General features: G+C 35.0%; 1 long non-coding RNA gene across 1 annotated transcript in view; it reads right to left on the minus strand.

Annotated features, from left to right (window-relative positions):
* Window positions 1-25,035, minus strand: part of LOC132522954 (uncharacterized) — a 413,938-nt gene that overhangs the window by 372,005 nt on the left and 16,898 nt on the right. Inside the window, exon 3 of the long non-coding RNA XR_009541389.1 lies at window positions 13,978-14,057. This is a non-coding gene — a long non-coding RNA (uncharacterized LOC132522954). The remainder of the gene's footprint in view (window positions 1-13,977; window positions 14,058-25,035) is intronic.

Here is a 25,035-nt window from a genome sequence, read left to right on the forward strand (position 1 = left end):
GGACAAATTCTTAGAAATACACAACCTGCCAAGATTGAATCAGGAAGAAATAGATAATATGAACAGACCAATCACAAGCACTGAAATTGAAACTGTGATTAAAAATCTTCCAACAAACAAAAGCCCAGGACCAGATGGCTTCACATGAGAATTCTATCAAACATTTAGAGAAGAGCTAACACCTATCCTTCTCAAACTCTTCCAAAGTATAGCAGAGGGAGGAACACTCTCAAATTCCTTCTACGAGGCCACCATCACCTTGATACCAAAACCAGACAAGGATGTCACAAAGAAAGAAAACTACAGGCCAATATCACTGATGAACATAGATGCAAAAATCCTCAACAAAATACTAGCAAACAGAATCCAAGAGCACATTAAAAGGATCGTACACCATGATCAAGTGGAGTTTATTCCAGGAATGCAAGTATTCTTCAATAGACGCAAATCTATCAATGTGCTAAACCATATTAACAAACTGAAGGAGAAAAATCATATGATCATCTCAATAGATGCAGGGAAAGCTTTCGACAAAATTCAACACCGATTTATGATAAAAACCCTGCAGAAAGTAGGCATAGAGGGAACTTTCCTCAACATAATAAAGGCCATATATGACAAACCCATAGCCAACATCATCTTCAATGGTGAAAAACTGAAAGCATTTCCACTAAGATCAGGAACAAGACAAGGTTGCCCACTCTCACCACTCTTATTCAATACAGTTTTGGAAGTTTTAGTCACAGCAATCAGAGAAAAAAAGGAAATAAAAGGAATCCAAATCGGAAAAGAAGAAGTAAAGCTGTCACTGTTTGCAGATGACATGATACTATACATAGAGAATCCTAAAGATGCTACCAGAAAACTACCGGAGCTAATCATGAATTTGGTAAAGTTGCAGGATACAAAGTTAACGCACAGAAATCTCTTGCATTCCTATACACTAATGATGAAAAATCTGAAAGTGAAATCAAGAAAACACTCCCATTTACCACTGCAACAAAAAGAATAAAATATCTAGGAATAAACCTACCTAAAGAGACAAAAGACCTGTATGCAGAAATTTATAAGACACTGATGAAAGAAATAAAAGATGACACAAATAGATGGAGTGATATACCATGTTCTTGGATTGGAAGAATCAACATTGTGAAAATGACTCTACTACCCAAAGCAATCTACAGATTCAATGCAATCCCTATCAAACTACCACTGGCAGTTTTCACAGAACTAGAACAAAAAATTTCACAATTTGTATGGAAACACAAAAGACCCCAAATAGCCAAAGCAATCTTGAGAACGAAAAACGGAGCTGGAAGAATCAGCCTCCCTGACTTCAGACTATACTACAAAGCTACAGTAATCAAGACAGTATGGTAGTGGCACAAAAACAGAAAGATAGATCAATGGAACAGGATAGAAAGCCCAGAGATAAACCCACGCACATATGGTCACCTTACCTTTGATAAAGGAGGCAGAAATGTACAGTGGAGAAAGGACAGCCTCTTCAATAGGTGGTGCTGGGAAAACTGGACAGGTACATGTAAAAGTATGAGATTAGATCACTCCCTAACACCATACACAAAAATAAGCTCAAAATGGATTAAAGACCTAAATGTAAGGCCAGAAACTATCAAACTCTTAGAGGAAAACATAGGGAGAACAATCTATGACATAAATCACAGCAAGATCCTTTTTGACCCACCTTCTAGAGAAATGGAAATAAAAACAAAAATAAACAAATGGGACCTAATGAAACTTCAAAGCTTTTGCACAGCAAAGGAAACCATAAACAAGACCGAAAGACAACCCTCAGAATGGGAGAAAATATTTGCAAATGAAGCAACTGACCAAGGATTAATTTCCAAAATTTGCAAGCAGCTCATGCAGCTCAATATTAAAAAAACAAACAACCCAATCCAAAAATGGGCAGAAGACCTAAATAGACATTTCTCCAAAGAAGATATACAGACTGCCAACAAACACATGAAAGAATGCTCAACATCATTAATCATTAGAGAAATGCAAATCAAAACTACAATGAGATATCATTTCACACCAGTCAGAATGGCCATCGTCAAAAAATCTAGAAACAATAAATGTTGGAGAGGGTGTGGAGAAAAGGGAACACTCTTGCACTGCTGGTGGGAATGTGAATTGATACAGCCACTGTGGAGAACAGTATGGACGTTCCTTAAAAAACTACAAATAGAACTACCATATGACCCAGCAATCCCACTACCGGGCATATACCCTGAGAAAACCAAAATTCAAAAAGAGTCATGTACCAAAATGTTCATTGCAGCTCTATTTACAATAGCCTGGAGATGGAAACAACCTAAGTGCCCATCATCGGATGAATGGATAAAGAAGATTTGGCACATATTTATAATGGAATAGTACTCAGCCATAAAAAGAAACGAAATTGAGCTATTTGTAATGAGGTGGATAGACCTAGAGTCTGCCATACAGAGTGAAGTAAGTCAGAAAGAGAAAGACAAATACCGTATGCTAACACATATATATGGAATTTAAGAAAAAAATATGTCATGAAGGACCTAGGGGTAAGACAGGAATAAAGACACAGACCTACTGGAGAACGGACTTGAGGATATGGGGAGGGGGAAGGATGAGCTGTTACAAAGCGAGAGAGAGGCATGGACACATATACACTAACAAACGTAAGGTAGATAGGTAGTGGGAAGCAGCCCCATAGCACAGGGATATGAGCTCGGTGCTTTGTGACCCCCTGGAGGGGTGGGATAGGGAGGGTGGGAGGGAGGGAGATGCAAGAGGGAAGAGATATGGGAACATATGTATATGTACAACTGATTCACTTTGTTATAAAGCAGAAACTAACACACCATTGTAAAGCAATTATACCCCAATCAAGATGTTAAAAAAATAAAAAATAAATAAAAAATAAAAAAAATTAAAAGAAAAGCAAAGAAGTTTGACTTTACCAAAATTAATTGAAATAAGGAGAGTAAAAGCAAGAGTTTCTAATATTTTCATTTAAATATCAAGTGTATATCCTTATAATCTAAAAAAGGGACAAACAATAGCTCTTAGTTATAAAAGTATTTTCAAAGAGATAAATTAATATTCATTTATCTCATGACTTGGAAATTTTATTTATTTACAATTTTTGTGATTTGGTTACTTTTAATATATCCACCTTTACTCAACATTTACAAAAGTTCCCACGTGAAAGCATAGAGATGATGCTGACAGATATGTAAAATACCTTCTCAAGGATTCACACACTCTTTGTACAAGAAAATCAGAATGAAGTGCATCATGGTAATTTCTAGGCATATGCATCTACAATGAACAAATCTACAGTGAGCAATATGGTGGGGTTTTTTTTCACAGTCAATTAGCAATGTATTTCACACCAGAGACACTTAAGGCATAACAGGCAATCAGTGAATATTAGGTGAAATAATGAATGAGGGAAAAGTGTCAGATTGATAGGGAAGCTATGTTGCTTTAATCCAGCTGTTTAAAAAGTATCAGAAATGATAGATTAACAAAGCGATATATACACAAAAAAGGTTATTTGCTGTCATCACTTAATTTGTATTGTATTTTCAGATCGAGCCAGTGCAATAAGGCAAGATAAAATAGTAAATGGTAAAATATTAGAAAGAAAGAAACAGGTCGTATTTGAAGGTGAAAAGGTTGCTTAGGTAGAAAATCATAAGTAATCTATATTTACTGAGTTTCTCAAGTTGGTAGAATAAAAATTTTTGATACTGAAATCAACTGTAAATTGGAAAATGACATTTAAAGAGTACCTTTTACAATAGGTTTATAAAATATTTAATGACAAATTCAAAGAAAAATATGCAATACTTCTACTCCAAATACTTCAAAACATCAGAGATAAATTTTTAAGAAATACCAAAATATGTGTCTAATACTGCTGTCATGGGTATAACTTTCCAATATTAAGATGTTAATTATCCGCTTTACTGACCTATATATTAAAGGCAAAGTCAATTAAAATCCCAGAAAACGAGATGATTTTAAAATGTATATAGAAAAGCAAGTGACTTAGAAGCTCGAACACAGTATTTTTTTAAAAGAACATACTGAGAGGACTTACATTTTATGATTTCAAGACTACAATGCAACTAAAATTAAGACAACATGGTATTGGTATAAAGATAAACATATCAATAAGTGGAACAAAATATAAAGTTCAGAAGTAGATCCAACATATATGGGCAATAAATTTTCCAACAAGGCCACCAAGGTCACTTATTGAAGGTGACAAAGTAGCAACTGAGCTGATTTTATCACTGTAATTTCTCAAAACCTGGTAGTCATGTTTGAACTAGATATAACTATGACAGTGAGGCATTTTACTGCTCTTCTTTTATTGACATGGGAAAGCAAGGCAAGGATGACTCTTAAAGCTGCAGATTCATAACGAAATAATAAATATACCATGCAAATAGGCAGTGAAAGTACTTCAGAAATGACCTGGCACTATGACTAAGCAGGGAAAAGCTGTAATGTATCTGTGAGCTGAACAGAGATATGAGAAGTCAAGCCATGTACTGATGCTTGAAATTCACTGAGAGTAGAGAATACTCATTCATACTCCAAGGGAATCTACTTAAAACCCTATGCAAGGAAAGACAACATTTTAAGAACAAGGATTATATCCCAGTGCACTTGGAAATAACTGGCCTCAACTTTTGCAAATTTGATGAAGTTTAATGGACCCTATGCAAAACAAATACAAACATAATTAGACATAGCCAATCACAGTTCTATGTATTTGGTCATTCTAGAATCAAATTTCAGATTAGTCTTACTTAGCTTAGACATTATCTATAGGTGAGTATAAATTTTTTATAAAAATTCTATTTTTTTCTATAAATGTGTATTCTTAGTACCATGCAAAACATTATCACTACTGGCTAAAAACTAAACAAAACATTATTTTATGAACATCATGTCATTGGAATTACCTTGGCTTTGTTTAACTACTGGTTGTTTGCAATTTATTCAGTGTCTCTTATTCTTCATTTGTGTGTGTGTGTGTGTGTGTGTGTGTGTGTATGTGTGTGAATTTGGTCACTTTCTTTGTTCCCCATTATGTTTTGAATATATGTTGAAAACTATAAGTAGATATAGTTTTGGATTGTTTCTGTTTATTGAAAAATTTCAGATTTTGTTTTCTTGGGTTCTATTTTTGTATTTACTCTTTGTTTTATTCTCTGACTTTAGTGGATCTGTTGCTGAGACACTTCTCACGATCTGAAGCTGTGTCTGTCTCTGTGGCAGTAGAACATCCCACAAAACTAAAGGCCATTCAGATGCAGACACTTTTACTTTTGAGGCTGTCAGGTCAGAGGGAGAAATGGTTCCCTGATGATGGAACTTTGCTACTAAGAAGAGATGTCTGGGACAACAGTTTGCTCTGTGTAAATGCTGTATCATATTCAAGTGATGAGGACAGTCAGATGTAACAATCTAGGAGATGTGTGTGTATGTGTTTTTTTGCATGTAATATATAGGGGCCATTTTAATTGCAGGACTATGGGAGGTGCCCTATTCCTTAGGACTAAGTGTGATATTGTTTTTTGGATACAAACATCTAGTGATAATGTGCATTTTGTTCACTTTAAAATATTCTTAGACTTCTATTTATTATAAATAAATAAAAGTGATTTAGAAAAACCTTAGGAAAAGCATTATTGCTATGTTTTATACAATTCTGTGTACAAACTGATATACGCAATCCAGGACAATCTTTGAATATATACAATCTCATGGAAGACAGATGAAACATTACTAAATAAACTACTGAACTATCAAAGTACTTTTATGTTCTGGATTGACTTGCATATTTATTATAGGGTATTGTTAAATAGCTGAGTTGAGAGATTCAGTATTTATAAAATGATTATAATAAATAGACAGTGGAGAGAGTAGTTATGGATATAATTGTTATCCTCTTTATGAAGATGTTGGGGCTTCAGGATACTTCTGGTGTATTCTTAGAGCAAGTGAGTTGATCCTATATATCATGAAGGTCCAATATCTTACAAGTAGTGAGTAGGATCACTGGAGGGGACCCTGAAGTCAGATACAAGTAGCAGTAGCAGATTTCTCTCCCTCTTAATAACCTCACAATCGATTATGGTTTTGGACTGTTACACTGACTGAAAAAGAAAAACTAATCTCTTTTGAGATGAAAAAATTTAGCTCATATTATTTATTAAGCCATTTCATTTTCTTTCAAATTGCAAGATGGATGTGAAAATATGCAGCAATATAACTATGATAACACAATCAAGAGAAGGTAGAAAGAGAAGAACAGTAATCTGCATAAGGCAATCCCTTTTCTTACTGGCAGTGTCACAGCACATAATTTTACAAAACTATTAAGGAGTGACTGTGTATATAAATAAGCAGCTCATTCCGAATCATTTAGATTCCAGGAATAGGAAAACAAGTTTGACATTTTCAAATAATACATCATAGGAGAGATGAAGGGGCTTCAATCATGCCCCACTGTACACCAGAGCTTCCTGCCAGAGTATGAGTCTAAAGAAGCCTCACAAGTGAATCAATGAGTGCTCTGTGTTTGTAAGAAATGTCATTCAAAATTGATGACAAGATTTCTGACCAAGATCTATTTTGGTCTAAGTTTTATTGCAATACTCTGACCTCACACGTGATGGTTCCTTGACCTATGTTACAAACATGTGAAATTAGAGATGAAATCTTAATGACTGTGCTACACATGTAGGGTGTCTTTTCATTCAGTGGCACTGAACCTAGAGGTAACTCCAGGAAAATATGAGTTGTTTTTCAAAAAGCAACCCTGAAAAATATATAACCTCAGTGGGCATAATTCATTATTAAACTACAACTTATTTTGTCTACTCCTCTGCTTTCTACATTCATGGTGCTAATCAGAAATATATGAATTATAGTCAAAAGAACACTGATGATTGTGTTCAGCCCATCATGTTTGAAAAAGTGAAGCCCTGGCCTTAAAATTTTTTCTCCAACTTACTACTGACAATAGAGTGTGAAATTCAAGTTTATTATCTCATTTTAATTGGAGAAAGCATTTTATTTTAATGTTTTGGTTTTTATTTTTTCAGTAAGAAAAATATAAGAGATTTAGAAAAATCCTAGTAAAAGTATTATTATTGCTACATTTTATACAAATTGGTGCACAAACAGATATATACAATCCAGGGCAATCCTTGAATATATACGTTCTCAGCAGACAAAACATTACTAAGTAACCTACTCAACTATGAAAGTACTTTTACATTTTAGATTGATTCAGATACTCAAACACACCAGAAATAGGTCAATATACACTCATTCAACAAAAATTAACTCATCTGTTTTTAGTTTTATTTTCTTTAAGCACTACTATATTAACCTCTTCATGTAAGATCAAGGTTCTGACAACAGTAGATAAAAAATATTTTAAATTTCAGATAATCTTTATAATAGTTTGGCCACAATTGGGTAACAGAATCCTTCTTACTTTTAAGATTTTGACATTCTGGAACTATATGATGATGACCCTTATTTTACTTGTCTTTGCTGTATCTTCTGATTTTTTAAAAATCTAATCACGATTCTCTCAACTCCTTTGGGTCTATTATAATCAAAAGAGCATTCCTGGTTTTCCTCCTGATTAGACTTTGGTTCAGATCCTTTCAAGATCTTCAGTGTCTTGACATTTGAGTGTTTCCTAGACCTTTGATCTCTTTTTCTTCTTATACTCTTATTCTTTTCACTACTTATGCTCCCTGGCTAATTTCATCTCTTCCATTATTTAACTTCCTTTATACACTTTTGAGTCCTAAATCCATACTTGCAACATCACATTAGCATTTTCAAAACAATGTTTCTCCAATGTTCTCTTCTAATTGGTAACACCACCAGCCATACAGTTTCTCAATCCATAAATATGTACCTATTTGTTATTCCCTTTCACTGAATTTCTACACCTAGCAAGTTGGTAATTAATTAGGAAAAGTATTCATTTAATACTGCTGGAGAATTATTTTCTAACAACACAATTCATTAGAATCCAAACTCATAAAAAATGCTAAAATCTATTCCACTGTAAATGATGTTTGTTTGAAGATAATCTATTATTTTGTTATAGAAAGATGACTGAAGATGAGATAGCCAATATATACGGAAATATGGTAATTTATAATATATGGATTGAATTAAATTTAAGAAAGTACTTGCAAATAGCAATGGGAAGAAATCTTTCTAAATTACCTTTTCAACACACATGTAAAGCCCATTGACTGTTGATACTCCAATTATTAGAAATTCTTTATTACCAAAGAGCAGTGGACTCAACTGTTTTTACTTGCTTCATGACGTCCTAGCTTACATGTCTACTGATAGAAGAATGGTTTTAAACATGTGAAGCAGTTTAGACAAAATTATATCTAAATGGTTAGGAATATAACTTTGTCAGTCCCTTTGAACACAGGCTGATCTCTGGAGCCATTTATACAACTTCTTGTTATGCCTCCTGACCCATTCTTCTATTGTCATAAGGTTGTATGATCTTGTCACTTAGGCCCGGGTCCAGGAAATTAATTAGTGTTATAGAAATCAAACTTGAAAGGGCCCAGTTAGTGCACAATGTTGTAAAAATCTATGACATTTGAAATCAGAGCAAATCAATGTTTTGCCATATAAAATCGAATGATTAAAAAAAAACCCAAATATTATTTTTGAATCAGATATATATTACTGCTCATTCCTCAATATTTGTTACAATTTTTGAATGAAATACTTAAAGTATTCTCGTCAATAAGTTTGAGGTTCACTTGATTTCATTCATCCCAACCTCCCAACATTTACTTTAAAAAGAGACCACATTTGTTATAATATGACTAATATATCATGACAGAAATGTTTCTTATTGTTTTCATTTATTTTATAATCTTATTCTTCAAACTGTTTTAAAATAAATGATCAAAATAGGTTTTGTGTGTGTGTGTGTGTGTGTTTCTAAGAACAGCAGCAAGTCATAGTCTAGAGCAGTTTTTCAAAAGCCTATTTGTACAAAATAATTATTTGTAAATGAGAATTCTGATTCAGTAGATTACATGAGTGGTCCAAGTACCTGTATTTTTGAAAAGGTCTGTGAAAAAATTCAGTGTACAGTACAGTTTGGGAATAAATAAATTCTACAGAAATTCCTATTTATTACCATAGTTCCTTCCTTTCAGAAGTGTTTGTAATTATTTCCAGGACAAAATAGTTCAATTCTTATGATACATGATTTCCTCCTACTTTCTAATTTTTAGGGTCATTCTAACTTCTTATAGAGAAATTAGGATTTGTAGTCTTCTTTTTTATTCAAGGGTAATGATTAACATAAAGTATTTATCTCCTTTTCCATATTCTTTACCTCTCTGGGACCAATTAAAAATTATGGCTTGGCTTCCAAGAGATTTCTACATTTTTAGTAAAACATGAACTACAATTTGAAAATATGCATCCCCAATTTTCAAGTCTTGATCTTCTGAACAATTTAAATGTTACCCCTCCCATCATACACAAGCAAAGAGGATAAAATATTACATATATGAACCTTAGTTTCAATACCATTGTCTAAAAAGGGTGGGACTCTCTAAAAAAGGCTTTAAAGAATGAGATATTTGGTACATTACATGTCTACTATCCCAGTATATTGGCTTGTCTGACAATAAAGCTAACCCCATTCCTCAACCTTTCTGTTTTCAATAGTGTTAGAATAGTAGAGCCTTTTGTAGTTCATGTATCGACAGCCTTAGCAGTACTGCAAAGCACAAATTTCAAGTCAAATAGGTCCACGTTCAAATTTACAAGTACACTTGATCTCTCGGAGCCTCATTTTTCTCATCCTTAAATAGGAATAATTGTGCCTTTTGCATGGAAAGTATTGACCACAGGAAGAATCTGTTGTATAAGAGCAAGGGGAAGGCATCAAGAGCAGAGAGAAGAAAAAGATAAGGTTAACTTAATAAATTCAGGAGAGACTGGATGACATCAAGATTTGGGGAGAGAAAGATTGATTTTTGAGAAGATAATATTTTTTTAAAAGACCAAAACCCAGGAGGAACCATGGATTGGTTCTCATTCCCTTAACCAAAGTAATAAGGAAAACCAAGATTACAGCAGGAATCTAACTAGGTAGATGTTAAGCCCACTGACAAAACTGCACGGCAAATTATTAATTTCAGGTGCCCATGGTACATCTGTCTTACAGTAAGAACAATATATTTACAGGAAAAATATTTAAGTAAACAGTTTTTAGATGTAGGGGTAACAAATGTCTATCCAGCCCCATCCTGGGGAGCCATCTGGGGAGAATTTTGGCTAATGTCTGGGCCACAAAGAGTACTGTCTATACTGTAATATGTGATATTCACTGAACACTTATTCTATGTCAGGTACAGTTCTAAGTAATTTACATGTGTGGACTTATTTAATTCTCATAAAAGCCTTATGAGATTATCGTAAGTATAATCATAATCCTTTTTTGCATTTGAGGAATCTGAGACAAACAGATTTTAAGTAAATTGTTCAAGGTCATGCAGCCTGTGTGCAGATACACATCAGTAGTATCAGTAATTATAGAATATAAAAGAAAACTTTTTGCACTATAAGTTTTCTTATAATGTCCCAGTCATTTTTTCTTTTGCTTCCCTTAGAAAAAACTAAAATCACTATAGATTACTACCTCTGTAAGAAATTGGAGCTATTTTTTACAGAAAATTTATCTTTGAATATTGAATTTTAATAGTGGTATTGCAAAGATAAATTCTTGATGCATTGATAGAAAATAGGTTTTTCAATCCACTTAATAAAAATGACACAAATTGATAGAAAAAGAATTTTAAAACCAGTAGTCAACATTGTTTTACCATCTGAATGACTAAAAGTTTGCAATTGATTTTTTCTCCAGGTAGAAGACACTTTGAACTTTTTGACCGTAACTATTTTCAAGTATCATTTTTTCCCCTTTCCCTTACTTTTTTTCTTCTTAACTTCACAGACAGACCTATGATAGGAATCATGGTAAACATGTTGATACTACTCTCAGAAAAGACCACAGACCTTAAGGTGAATAGATACTCTTTTCCTTTTCCCAATTAGCCGAGATTTTTAAGATTTTCAAATAGTTAAAATTGGTAAAAGGGGAACTAATTTACAGAGATTTCTATTTATAGTTTTTATATATCAGCACATTATAGAACATCACTCCACAGATACAGACGCCCTGCAGATGGGGTTCCATCTGTTCAGCCTCATTTTGCTACGTGCTGATGAACAAAGCCCAGTCATTGACCTTTTAAATTGCTGCTGCCTTAAACTCTAACTGAATTTCTATACCGTAGACTCTGAATGTTTTCCTGCCTTGACTATTGTTTTCTTTTTCCTGTAAAAGAGTTGTTTTGCTAGATGATTTGTCTCCACAGACAATGTGTTACTTTGGGCAGGTATTGCCAATTACATATTTTACATGAATTCTAAATGTAAATTTATTCATTAAAATGCCTCTTGTTTGCACTAAAATTTCAAAAAATAGTATGGTTTAAATCAATACAATGAATGCATAAAATGCTGTCTTAGTAATTCTTTTGTTACTTTAATTAAAACTATTTTTTCTACTAGAGTCTTAGTACTGACTAAATTGACAAGGCCTTGCATTAAAAGAGCAAAGGCAAAAGAATAGCTTAAATCTCCAGGACACATCAGCACAAACATATGTAAGGCACACTGTGTTGCCTTCTATTGTCCTGAGAAACAGAATCTAAAGTTAGGATGGGTGATTTCTAGCCTCCCTCTGCAATCTCTTCCATCTTCTTTTCTAAGTGATTTAGAATAACAACAAACACAAAACAAAAATGACAAAGAGATGAAATTAAGAAGTCTCTGTCTGCTAGCTTTACCTCTACTGGAAGACCTACAGTTTGGGGAGGGAAACTTATGACTTTAGAAATGAAGGCTTCTAATCGCCCACATCCTTCATCAGTAGTAAATTTATGGCAATACAGCACTTTTTTGTACAATAAAATACGCTATATTGGAGAAGAGTGTAAGAACATATTATATGAGTAGGCAACTGTTCTACATAGAATAAATAGTGTTAAACATTTCTAGATCAGAGCTTCTTACTTTGCTCTTTGATTAATAACGCTACAGATCCACTTCTTCCCAACTGAGAATAGTCTGTTCATTGTACTCTTTACTGAATAGACGAGAATTGTAATTTCTTTCAAAGTTTCACTCCCTCTTTCTGCCTCATTCTCTTTTATCCTAGATTGTTTCTCCTGGGAATTCGTACAGAGATCGATTCCTTGGAGTCCCCCTCCTCTGCCAGTGAAAAAACAGCTTTTCTGATAATCCTAACTGTGGAAAGGATATCATCTCCCATCTCACACACACACACACACACACACGCACACACATCTCCTTTTTGAGCTACCACCTGGCAGGAATTTCAGTGTGACTAAATTTCCTTCTTTTTTCTCCTGCCAAGTACACTTAGAAACAGAAGTTTAAGGGCCCCAGTCAGGGAAGATGTGATTCTGCGTGAGACAGCTGAAGCTCTGTGAGAGACAGAGCCACCTGCCAAGAAGCTGTAAAGAGCCAGTGATCTTCTATGAGTGGTGACCTTCACCCCTCAGAACTTCCGGGTGGACTGGGTCACTGTCCTAGGCAGGTACAATCTAAGAGCAGGTCACCTCACAATTTGTGCCAAACAGTACAGGGTAATGGAAACAATCAAGCTGGAATCCACAGAATCCTGTTTTGAATCCTGCGTTTACCAAGTATTTGCTCTATTTTATTGGCTTTCTTCTTATACATGTCAACCCCATTTTTATTCATGTGAAACTGGATTTCCCTAATGTCTGCAACACACTTCCTACTGCCCTTGCACCTTTATTTTTAGTTCCAGAACTCTTATTCTCAGTGTGTTTAGTATAATTCTAATACATGCACAAACACATGAGATTTTAAGCAAATACAAAATTACAATCTTGCCACATTTAGTGAATGCTTAAAGTGTTTTCTCTCCCATATCTTTTCCTTTTTCTTCTATGCTTGGCTCCCACACTCAGGGTTCCAACTTGAGGTGCTTTTTTTGGGGGGGACCAGCATATAAATTAAACACTTCACATTTTCTTAAAAAACTAAATGAACAAGTTTGTGATATATTAATTTCTGATATATGGTGGCACTATTTCTAAAGTCTCTTATGTTCTGGTGATATATGCTATTCTTTTATCAATAATTATATTATACATTTTGAAGCACCTCACAGTTTAATGAGGAATAACAAATACAATTTAATATCAAACATTTCATCCCACTTATCATTGAAATATTTATTTTATTGTTTTATAATAATATATTATCATTATATACAATTGCACCAAAAAAGAAAATCACTGGTAAAAATTAAGGAGACAATTTCACAATAAGAAATTATTGTGCAAAGCTAACAGACCTACAAAGGTCTTTGACAGACCAAATAGACACCTACAAAAAAGAATGTTTCTGCTTCTGCTTTGAATGTAATATGTTGCAAAGGAATATTTCTTACACCCTAGTAAGAAGAACAAGGCAGATGACCCCTAAAATTACAGATTTGCTTAAATCTATAAAAGCTCTAAGAATCTAAGCAAACTTAAATGAATTAAAAATTCAGAAACGATCATCTTCTAGTAGAGAAGAGACCCAGTGCTGGTTTTTCCTTGGCAAAACAGTGAGAAAGAAGGAAGCTGCCATCATTAGGAATTAGGAGAAACTAGCTGAATATTTTACAATTGTTTAAAGTTGAGAGACGACTAGCTTGAGTGTTTAGGTTCTAGTATGTTTAGTATGTCATAGTTTAGTATGAAGCTCAAAAGGGTTTGCACCCACCCATCACCAATTGCCCACAGGCCTTCATTAAGTACTCACTCAGAAAAAAAGGGTTCAGCAGGCGAACAGCAAAGATCCATCTGAGTACTCCAGGTCCTGAGATAGTAGGGAGAGTTCACCTATGCGCAGGAGAGAAATCTATCATTTATATAATTTATATAAATCTATCTATCTATGTAGAAAATGAGAAAGTAAAATTGTTTCTAATCACAGGCAACCCCACTGTCTACCATAAAGTCCTAAGTGATCAACAAAAGTGTTGGGTTGGCCAAAATGTTCCTTCAGTTTTTAAGTAAAAATAAAAGACACATTTTTCATTTTCACCAAGAACTTTATTGAACAACATATTCACCCTTTTGTTCCACTACCTTCTGCCATTTTTCAGGCAACTTCATAGTTCCCTCTTCCTAAAACTTTTTATCTTTTTGAGCAAAGAACTATTCCAGGTGTCTTTTACAGTCTTCCAGGGAACTGAAAGTTTTTCCATTAAGATAATTTTCTAAAGACTGAAATCAAAGGAAATCTGAAGGTACAATGTCTGGTGAACATGGCGGATGGATCAGAACTTCCCAGCCAAGATGTAACAGATTTTGCCTGGTCATCAAAGAAACATGGAATCTTGCGTTATCCTGATGGAAAATTATGCGTTTTCTGTTGACTAATTCCAGACGCTTTTTGTCAAGTGCTGCTTTCAGTTGGTTTAACTGGGAGCAGTACTTACTGGAATTAATCATTTGGTTTTCTGGAAGAAGCTCATAATAGAGGACACCCTTCCAATCCCACCATATACACAACATCACCTTCTTTGGATGAAGACCGGCCTCTGGTGTAGTTGGTGGTGGTTCATTTCTCTTGCCCCACAATCTCTTCCATTCCACATTATTGTACAGTATCCACTTTTCATCGCCCGTCACAATTTGTTTTAAAAACGGGACATTTTTGTGACGTTTAAGTATAGGATTGCATGCAGAAATATGGTCAAGAAGGTTTTTATTCACTTAACTTATGTGGAACCCAAACATCAAAGTGATGAACATAACCAAGCTGGTGCAAATGATTTTCAACTTTTGATTTGGATATTTTGAGTATGTCGGCTATCTCCCCCATGGTATAACATTGATTGTTCTCAGTTAATGTTTCGATTTGATTGCTATCAACTTCAGCTGGTCTACCCGACCGTGGAGCACCGTCCAGCGAGAAATCTCGAGCACGACACTTAGCAAACCGCTTTTGACACATTCAATCAGTCACAGCACCTTCTCCATACACTGCACAACTTTTTGTGTGTGTTTCCATTGCGTTTTTACATTTCTTGAAATAATAAAGCATAATATGCTAAAAATGTTTTTCTTTCGTCTTCAATATTAAAATGGCTACACAAAAATTCACCAATTTTGATGTGTTTTTTTTAATGCCCACTGATAGGACAGCTGTCACAATACAATCTAACAAAATTGTTTTGAATGAAATTGAAGACAACTTAGTGCTACTAGAGCCATCTTATGGAAAAAAACGAACAAACATTTTAGGCAACACAATATTTTAATTCTAGCATTATTAGCTAGTAGTAGTAGTACTTAGTAGTAGAATTAACAAGGAATTAAGCAGCAAGATACAAAGTCAATATCAAAGTGAAGAGCATTTCTATATATTGGTAACAAACAAATGGAGAATGAAACTTGTAAAATACCAGTTACAGGTGGTATATATATATATATATATATATATATATATATATATATATATATATATCTCCATTCATTTGAAGGCCTTAGGAAAAAGATTGAGCTCCCTAAGGAAGAGAGAATTCAGCCAGCAGACAGTGTTTGGACTCCAGCTGCAACAGCAACTCTTTCTTGGATCTCCAGCCTGCCAGCTTACCCTACAGATTTTGGACTTGCCAGACCTCACAATCACATGAGGGAATTCCTTAATATTTCCTTAATATTTATTTTTAGATTTACCTCACATCCTTCTGTTTCTCTAGAGAACCCTGACTACTATAGCCACATAATTCTACTCTTACTTCGCAAATCTATCCTTCCCTTTATAAAATCTATAAGATGTAAACTTCCTTTCAATGTATTATGTAAAGACATGTTATTCATCCTTCCACTGAAGTCACTTTATGCACAGGTTTGAAACCCAAGATGACATAATCTTAGGCAACAATGTAGAAATAGGATTAAATCATTATGTACTAAATTTTCTAAATGTGATCACTCATAAGAGCTTATCATTCTGATACTAAACAAGGGGTATTTCAGCAAGGAATCGTTCTTTGAAATTCATGAGATTTGGACAACAATTTATCTCTCACCATGAAAGAGGAAGCGGAAGCACATTTTAAAGAGTATTTTTTTAGATAAAGTGACTCAGCAACCTTTGGGTAAATGTCTTTGATGAATGAGCTCAAACTATTAGACACTGTATTGTACTCTCTAAGCATTTGGTCAATACCTCTCTGATACAGTTTGACGCATTACAGTTGGTCAGGAACCCACACCTGGGTTCCCATTTACCTGGCTAATTGTTCTAACTCACAAGATCAGATAAATCGTTCTTGATTTATCCACCCATAATAGGAAGACCTCTCATTTTTTTCCATCTCCAAATGTTATCTTATTTTCAAGTTTACTAGTTCAGAAACAATACTACTTTACTATTTAAAAATAAAAGTAGAAAGTTAAAATGCCTGAAGATGAGAGAATTCATGATTTTTAAAAGTAATTCACCCTAAATGAGGCACTCCAAACTTCAATTTCAGTAGAGACATAGTAACAATTAGAAATTATACTTTACTGGTCCTACTCATGAAGTTATAAGAATATCATATTCTCTAAATCCTTCCTGAATGATTCAGAAAGTCATGGGAGGTAGATCTCTTTAATGTACTACTGAGTGGGGAGTCCTCTCACCTCGCTCTCTCTTCTAAATTTGTGTACATTAATCCTTACAATTCCCTCCGAGCATACTCTTCGGTGGTATTTTTTTCTATTCCCAATAATGGATGACCCTCCCACATTGGTGTTTTGACATTTCTCATTAATCCAAAATAGGCTGAATTGTTCAAGGCCCAAAATAATCTTCAGTGGCTTATATTGACTATATGAATATATTTGCTACTTCCTGCATATATAAACCACACATATTGCTATATCCTCATTTAATTCTGACATTGGCATATCACAACACAAGAAGAATAGCCTCCTTCCATTTTAAAAAATTATTGTTATTTCTATTTAATTCGACTCTGCACATGAGGAGAAAAGGAAGAATATTTGAATGGTATACCACGGTGCACTCAAAACAATCTCTTCATATTTTCTGATACTTCGACTCTCTTAGTCTAGGAAGATTTCTTTCTCCTGAAGATGTCCAAAGCAGTAAAACAAACAAAAATGACCAAATATGAGTCACCCCATAGAGTGAATTTTTCCTGGCAAGCCAATGCAGGATAAGTCTCTATTTACAATGAGTACACAGCTCGACAGACTCAATGGCTCAGTTGTTTCCTATTCCCCAGTACACAAATAAAATGAGTGGACAATGATTGGTCTTAAAGCCAATGGCCAAATTTTAGAAAATATATTATAATGGACACTATTCTTTCCAATATGGGAAGAATACATCTCAAGGGGAGAAGGAAAGGAGCTAGTTTACCTCACTCTAAAACACCTGTTAAACATTAGAGTGTCTTTTAACTTAGGTACTACATGACATCACTCATCAATTCAATATCTGGATGGGGATATGATTTTATAAATTTGAATTGTTAAAACTACTCCAAGGACAGAAACTGGAGTAGCCCTACTTTTTAAAAAAATAAATTTATTTATTTTATTTTATTTTTGGCTGCGTTAGGTCTTTGTTGCTGTGCGCAGGCTTTCTCTAGTGGTGGCAAGTGGGGGCTACTTTTTGTTGAGGTGCACAGGCTTCTCATTGCGGTGACTTCTTTTGTTGCAGAGTACAGGCTCTAGGTGTGGGGTCTTCAGTAGCTGTGGCATGTGGGCTCAGTAGTTGTGGCTCACGGGCTCTAGAGCCCAGACTCAGTAGTTGTGGTGCACAGGCTTAGTTGCTCTGCAGCATGTGGGATCTTCCCGGACCAGGGATCGAACCCATGTCCCCTGCACTGGCAGGCAGATTCCTAACCACTGTGCCACCAGGGAAGTCCCAAGGTAGCCCTACTTTGAGTTCCAATAAAACAGTTGTAATTCAGGTGGTAGAGCATACATTACCAACTCAGAAAAATCATAATAATTTATTCTTTTACGAGCATCTTTTATGTGCTAGGCTTATAATATATGCATTATTTTTAAATATTCCAAAGATATAAGATTTTATAGCATTTATTTCGTGCCAGGTCTTGAGATGGGTAGTACTATTATTTCCAGTTTATAGATGAGGAAACTGAAGTACAGAAAGTGAAGTAACTTACTAGCTAATGTCCTGGCTAGCATCAAATGCCAAAGTTAAAATAGCATTCTCGGCAGCTATGCTTTCTAAAATATTTTAAAGAAAAAATGCCATATGCTCAATAAATAATGAACAAAACTGAGCTGAATTTCAATATGTTCACACTTTTTTTTTTTTTGTGGTACGCGGGTCTCTCACTGTTGTGGCCTCTCCCGTTGCGGAGCACAGGCTCCGGACGCGCAGGCTCAGCAGCCATGGCTCACGGGCCTACCCGCTCTGCGGCATGTGGGATCTTCCCGGACTGGGGCACGAACACGTGTCCTCCGCATCGGCAGGCGAACTTTCAACCACTGCGCCACCAGGGAAGCCCGTGTTCACACTTTTAAAATGTGGTTCTGACCAAGTTACATATATTTTAGTTTGAAACAAACAAAAAAATGAATTGGCAATACAAATGCCATTGTCCAGCAGTCTTTCAAACTCAGATCTCTGAGGATCACAATTAAAAGCCTTTCCGAGAATTCAGTAACCAAAAACAAAGCACACAAACACACACACACACACACACACACACACACAACTTTTAAGGCTACTCAGACAATTATTTTAAAATATATTACAGGGCTTCCCTGGTGGCGCAGTGCTTGAGAGTCTGCCTGCCGATGCAGGGGACACGGGTTCGTGCCCCGGTGCGGGAAGATCCCACATGCCGTGGAGAAGCTGGGCCCGTGAGCCATGGCCACTGAGCCTGTGCGTCTGGAGTCTGTGGTCCACAATGGGAGAGGCCACAACAGTGAGAGGCCCGCGTACCGAAAAAAAAAAAAATATATATATATATATATATATAAAACAGAAAGAGCTATTAAGTTTTTTGATTTTTTTAAAGAAAATAACTTCCCACATGTCTAGTAATTTATCATAATTCACTTTTTCTTTCATGTGATATTTTATTGACTACTTACTATCTAAAATCTAACATTTAAGTAATTCATGACATTTGGTTCAAACATTGGAACTGATGACATCACACATGCACAGGAGGGTATAAATAGAATTTTTTCATATGTTAATTTTCAATTTGTATCTTTTTTATTTTCTTTTTTTCTATTGAGGGACATTTTCAATTTTCAATTAATTCATGTGGCCTCTTTATATATGAAAGTAATTAAAACTTTGTATTATCTGTTGCAAATATTTTTCTCACTCTCTTTTCTTTGTTTTCTGACTTTGCATTAACTGCAGAAAAATGACTGGTATTTATGTAGTCATATCTATCTTGAACTCATATATCTAGACCTATCTCCCCAAGTTCATATATCTATTTGCGATCTACAGTTGAATATTACATAGATACCTCTAGGGTCTCATTTCATATCATATCACCCTTACCTGTATCCAGGGACTTGGCCAATTTTTTCACCTTGGTTATCAAATTAGTTTGATCTTAATCCAGCCAATGGCTGAGGCAACAGACTGCACTTGGAAAAACCAGACAGATCTTTACCACTTGCCCTTCATGATATGCTTTGTTGCCCACTCTGGACTTTCCTGCTCTTACTGAAGCATAAGCCAAGATGGTTTTAGTGCCCATAAACACGAAATTTGAACATGTAGAAACAGTTATTGTCCTCAAGGTCAATCTTTGATGGGAGTCAGGGTTTTGGTGGATAAATTCCATTTCCTTCCCTCCTCCTGGACCTCCTGTCTCTAGTGCTTTATGTTATATGGACTGTTGGAAATCCTGTGCAATTGAGCGATTGCTTGTGCTTGATCCAATAGGCGGCCAACTCAGTTATGCACCTGATACGTGTTCTTGCCCCTTTCCTACCTTCTTCTCTCTTTCCCTCATACTTGCTTCTCAATCATTGTCTCCCTAACAACATATTAACATGTAAACATCTGCTTCAGGCTCTGATTTCTGGGCATCCCATACTAAGACAGATGTGTAGTAAAGAACTAGTTAGTATGACAAAAAGTGAACTATTGATTCCCTAAAATCTGCTGTTCACATTATTTTCTCTATCTCAGTAAATGGAAAATCCATTTCTAAGGGCCTCAAGCCAACAATTTTGAAGCAATAATTTTCTTCTCTCTTTTTCTCAATACTCCACATCAAATTTATTAGCAAATCCCGTTGTATGTACCTCCAAAATACATCTAGAAATTATCCTATCTCTCCACCTACACCAACCACGATCACTGACATCCAAGGTACCATCAACATTTGTTAGGATATTTTCAGTATCCTTCCAAGTGGTACCCATGTTTCTACACGACACCTATAATCTGTTTTTCATGTAGCGGAGGGAAGATTCTTTTAAAAATGTACATCCTATGTCCCTAATCTTCATACAACCCTTCAAAAATTTTACAGTTGCTCAGGGTGAAGTGAACACCTTACAATGGCCTATAAAGCCCTACTTGTTTCAAACCCTTGTCTTTTCTCTAACTTCATTTCCCCGCTGCACATCTCATCTTCACTCTTAATCACAGACCTCCTTGATGGATATCAAACACACCAAACACACTTCTCTGTTATGACCCTTTCCACTTTCTATATACTATTAGCTTGTCCAAAGGATTTAAATAGATAATCTAGTAAATTTTGAGCACAGTTCCTGATACATAGTAGGAGATCATAATAATTATCACTTGCTATGACATTTTAAAACAGAAACTGCTATTATTCTTAGTGCCTCAGTCTTATTAGTAAAATCAATACAGCGATTATAACACCAATGATAAAAATGAGAATATTTCCTTCTGAGTTTACATGAGGAATATGAGGGGTTAGCATGAGACAGTGGAGAGCATTATATAAATGCTTGTAATTATTTAAATATTTAATGTATTCAGTGCACTAACAATCACATTTTTTCATATTTCTAAAAACTTATCATCGTGTGTTTAGATGACTGAGTATGTCATGGTTATAGATTTTATGACATATTATGTTAACATGTCACCACATCCTTCCCTTCTCCTCTCTTTCCATCCCCTTCCCATTATCTAATTGATATACACGTATCCAGTCTTATCTGTTGCCTCCTTCCTTCTAGCAATTATTCTATTGATTTTTTTAAAGTCCTTATCACCATTCTTTTCCAGGTTCACTTTTCTCTTTCCTAGATTCTCTTCCATTTTCTACTTTCTTTTTATAATATAATTCTGGGATTTCTCAGCCAGTGTTTGTTGGCAGGGTTTGGAGTTGTCTGTTGCCATGGATACTGTTTCAGCTACTTGCCCACAGGAGGGAGCCCTCTACCTGTTAAAAGGTAGGCTAGCAGCAGCAATTTTTTTGTTATGGAAAAGGACAGTCGAAAAGGAATCAATTAGCAATAGAGGCATAAGATGATTTATTTTGTCATAGTGTGCAACTCTTACTGGTGCAAGGATGGCATTTGGCTTATTCTCTAGACATAAAGAAGTAGCACACTGGACAGTTACTTATACAAAACAATAGGAAAGACATCTAACGTCTCACTGAACACATATTTCTTCTCTTTTTTTTTTTTTTTTTACCAGCGCCATCTCTTTGCATCGAAACTCAATGTGATATACCTAACAAGAATCTCATGCAACTAGACCATCGAGGATAGTTCTCATAGGAGAGAAAAAAAATCAAAATGACCTTTTCTGAAAGAAGGTAAGGTCTACATGTGTCAAAGCAATGGAGTTCCCCAGATAATTGTGGGGTTTTGTAAGATTTGCTTAGAAGTGTGGAGTCCTTGAAACAAAGGAAATTTCAAAACAATCTCTCCACATTCACAATGCTCTTTCGGGACAATTATGCCAAGGCAAAAATAATTTCATTCAGGGGTAAAGAGCGTTTTCTAACCCAGGAAACCTGAAGTACCTTTTTATAGTTCCAGCACTGTGAGCCCCACAGATATACCATGCTTGCTCTGAGACCTTGAGATTCCTGAAGATAGACTAGATCCTATGGCCTACTTAAGCAGTAATTTCTGCTCACTCATCCAACCCTGATGAGTTTGACTGGGTTTATTGTGAGCTTATGGCTTAGAATCTCTTCCCCTGCATACCTACCTTCAAGTACTAGCTGATTATAATTTACTCTAGTAGAAAACACCAAGTTATGGTTATACCTAAAATAGCCACCATGCAAATGCTATCTCCTGTAGGCAAAAATTAAAGAAAGGTACTAAAAATCTTAAAGAGGATGTTTTAAGTCAAATACGAAGAAGAGAGAATTGAGTAGTCAAAGTTGGTGGGCCAAGGAGCACAGTTCTTTTAAAAATATGAAGCCTAATATTCTATATTTCTTAAGGAAAAAATAACTGTCCAAATTACTTTGGAATAAAGTTGGCATGAAATGAGAGCAGCAATTGAAATTACAACTTGTGTTAAGTTTTCATAGCTAATTTATTATATATCAAATGCTCATTTATTATAAAGATATTAATTGAAATCCAAAGATTAGATTATACTCATATAAATAAAATCTAAGCTTTGTTATTGGAAAAGATACTATAGCTTTTTTGGGGGATAAGGATTTAAGATGACAGACCTGGTTATCAATCTTATAGTGACAAATTTAATTATAGAACATTATACCAAATGTAAGAAAAAGGGACCCTACTGTTTAATTTTAAATATAAATGAAGCAAACAAAGTAAATTTGATGGAGTGCCTGCTTTATTCACTTTTATTTTGACTCATTTTCCCTTCCGCAGGGTTCTCAGCCTTCACATTTCATGTCTATGAACTCCAACTTCGAAATGCTTCACTTTTGTCAACATTGATGCTGGAAATCTTTTATTTGGTGTCTGAAAGTAATTTAAGATCTAGAAAGTATCAATAGAGGCCAAATTCCTCAAAGAAGATTTTAAAGAGAAGAGACTCTCCTTTGCAAAAAAAAAAAACAAGAAGAAGATGAAGAAAGAAAAAAAGGTCGTTTATTTTCTATTAAGACTAGCAGGGACTAAAGGAAGAATTTCTTTATAAAAGCAGACTCAGTGTGGCTTTTGCCACTACTTCCCATATTCCCTTGTCTGTTCTATAACTCAGTGAAGGAGTCACAGATTGATTCTTTTCATGTCTTGATGCTGGCAGTCAGAGAAAAGCAGAGACCTTGAAAATAATAACTACAGTACAAATTTAAGTTAACAAAACTAATTTTGTTCAAAGTAATCCAACAAAAGAATTATGTAGCTAAAATCTGCAAGGAGTTATCAAAAGAAGGTACTATTTATAGCTAAATGTTTTTGGGGGGAGTGATAAGGCATAAGGGGTTCATTAAAACATCCTAATAATTTTTTTAAAAACCTGCTAACCACAGACAGTGGATTGATCCTAAAATACTTCATTCCAAATGCTGTATGTAAGCCATCGAAGAAGAAAAACAAAAATAAACACAAAAGCAGATTATCTAAAGGGAAACAGCCACTATATAACTCACCTATATCTCTGTGTAAAAGAACAAATGTGCTACCAGCACCAAAACAACAAAAACTAGTAACATTTGGAGCTTTAATGAGGAAAGCTGTTTCAAAGTTTTCGCTGAAACATTATGGTTTTACCTGAGCAAACCATCTCAGTCCACTGCTAAGAGGTGATTGAGCTGACTGCATCTCTATACCCAATACCTGTGAACCCAGCATTGTTTTGAGATACACACACACACACACATATGCATGTATTTATCTATCCTTTAATCTGTAACTATTTAATCTTATTTTTATTAGAAACTACTTAAATTATTTACATTTGCTAGGTAATATCTGTGACTTTAAACTACTTAAAATGGACTTGCATCTACTTGTTTAACGTTAGAATAAAAGATAATTCTAATAAAATTTTTGTGTGATAGTTGATCCAAACTGTCAAGAATATTTTTTAAGCATGACAAAAAAAAAATAATTTACAAAGTCTGGGCTTTGGACAGTGAGTTACTGACTCAATCTTTCTGTTGTTTCCTACATGAGTCATCAATTACACACATGGCTTTTGAAAACTAAGGTGGGGATCTAAACTACAGCAGGTTTTCTCATTGACCTTTCTTACTTTGCTCTCAGGCTTTGGAAAGATAATTACTCATTTACATCAAAATCCTTTTGCTGGCTTATTTGAAAAACAAGATGTTTACTTCTCTTTACAAGGTGAAATTGTCCAGATTTATTGGCCTCATACATGAAAATGCTAAATGAATGAAGTTTTTGCAATCTCTCTGCACCCTTCCCAACATATCTGTGATGATGCAAGAGACTGCCCTAAATGAAGGAGAATGACGTAAAAAATAATTTCATCGCAGGACAGTCCAAAGTTTACATTTATTAAAAATAGTACCTTGGGTTTTTTCCTCCTGAGGCATGACTGTTACATACCTGTTCATGGGAGCTTTATGGTGGGAATATTTTCCTATACCTACATATTTGTTGCCCTTCCACATGATTACTTTATTTCCACTTTAGTAATATTTCAAGGGGTATGTGGGTAGGATGTGGGGGGAGTCCATGCTCTGAAACTTGTTACTTGTTCTTAGTTGTCAAACCTTCACTTTGATGCTCCTTCTTTCTCACCCCCCTTGCTTTGGGATATGATAAAACTTTCTGCAGCCCTCTTTCTTCCTGACAGTCCTTATGTGAATCTTGGCATCAAGTCCTCTTTGCTGCGTTCTCCACCCAATCCCATGCTCTGGCCTGATTCCAATGTTACGATCTG

The sequence above is a fragment of the Lagenorhynchus albirostris genome, chromosome 7 (assembly GCF_949774975.1).
Source record: "Lagenorhynchus albirostris chromosome 7, mLagAlb1.1, whole genome shotgun sequence".
NCBI lineage: Eukaryota > Metazoa > Chordata > Mammalia > Artiodactyla > Delphinidae > Lagenorhynchus > Lagenorhynchus albirostris.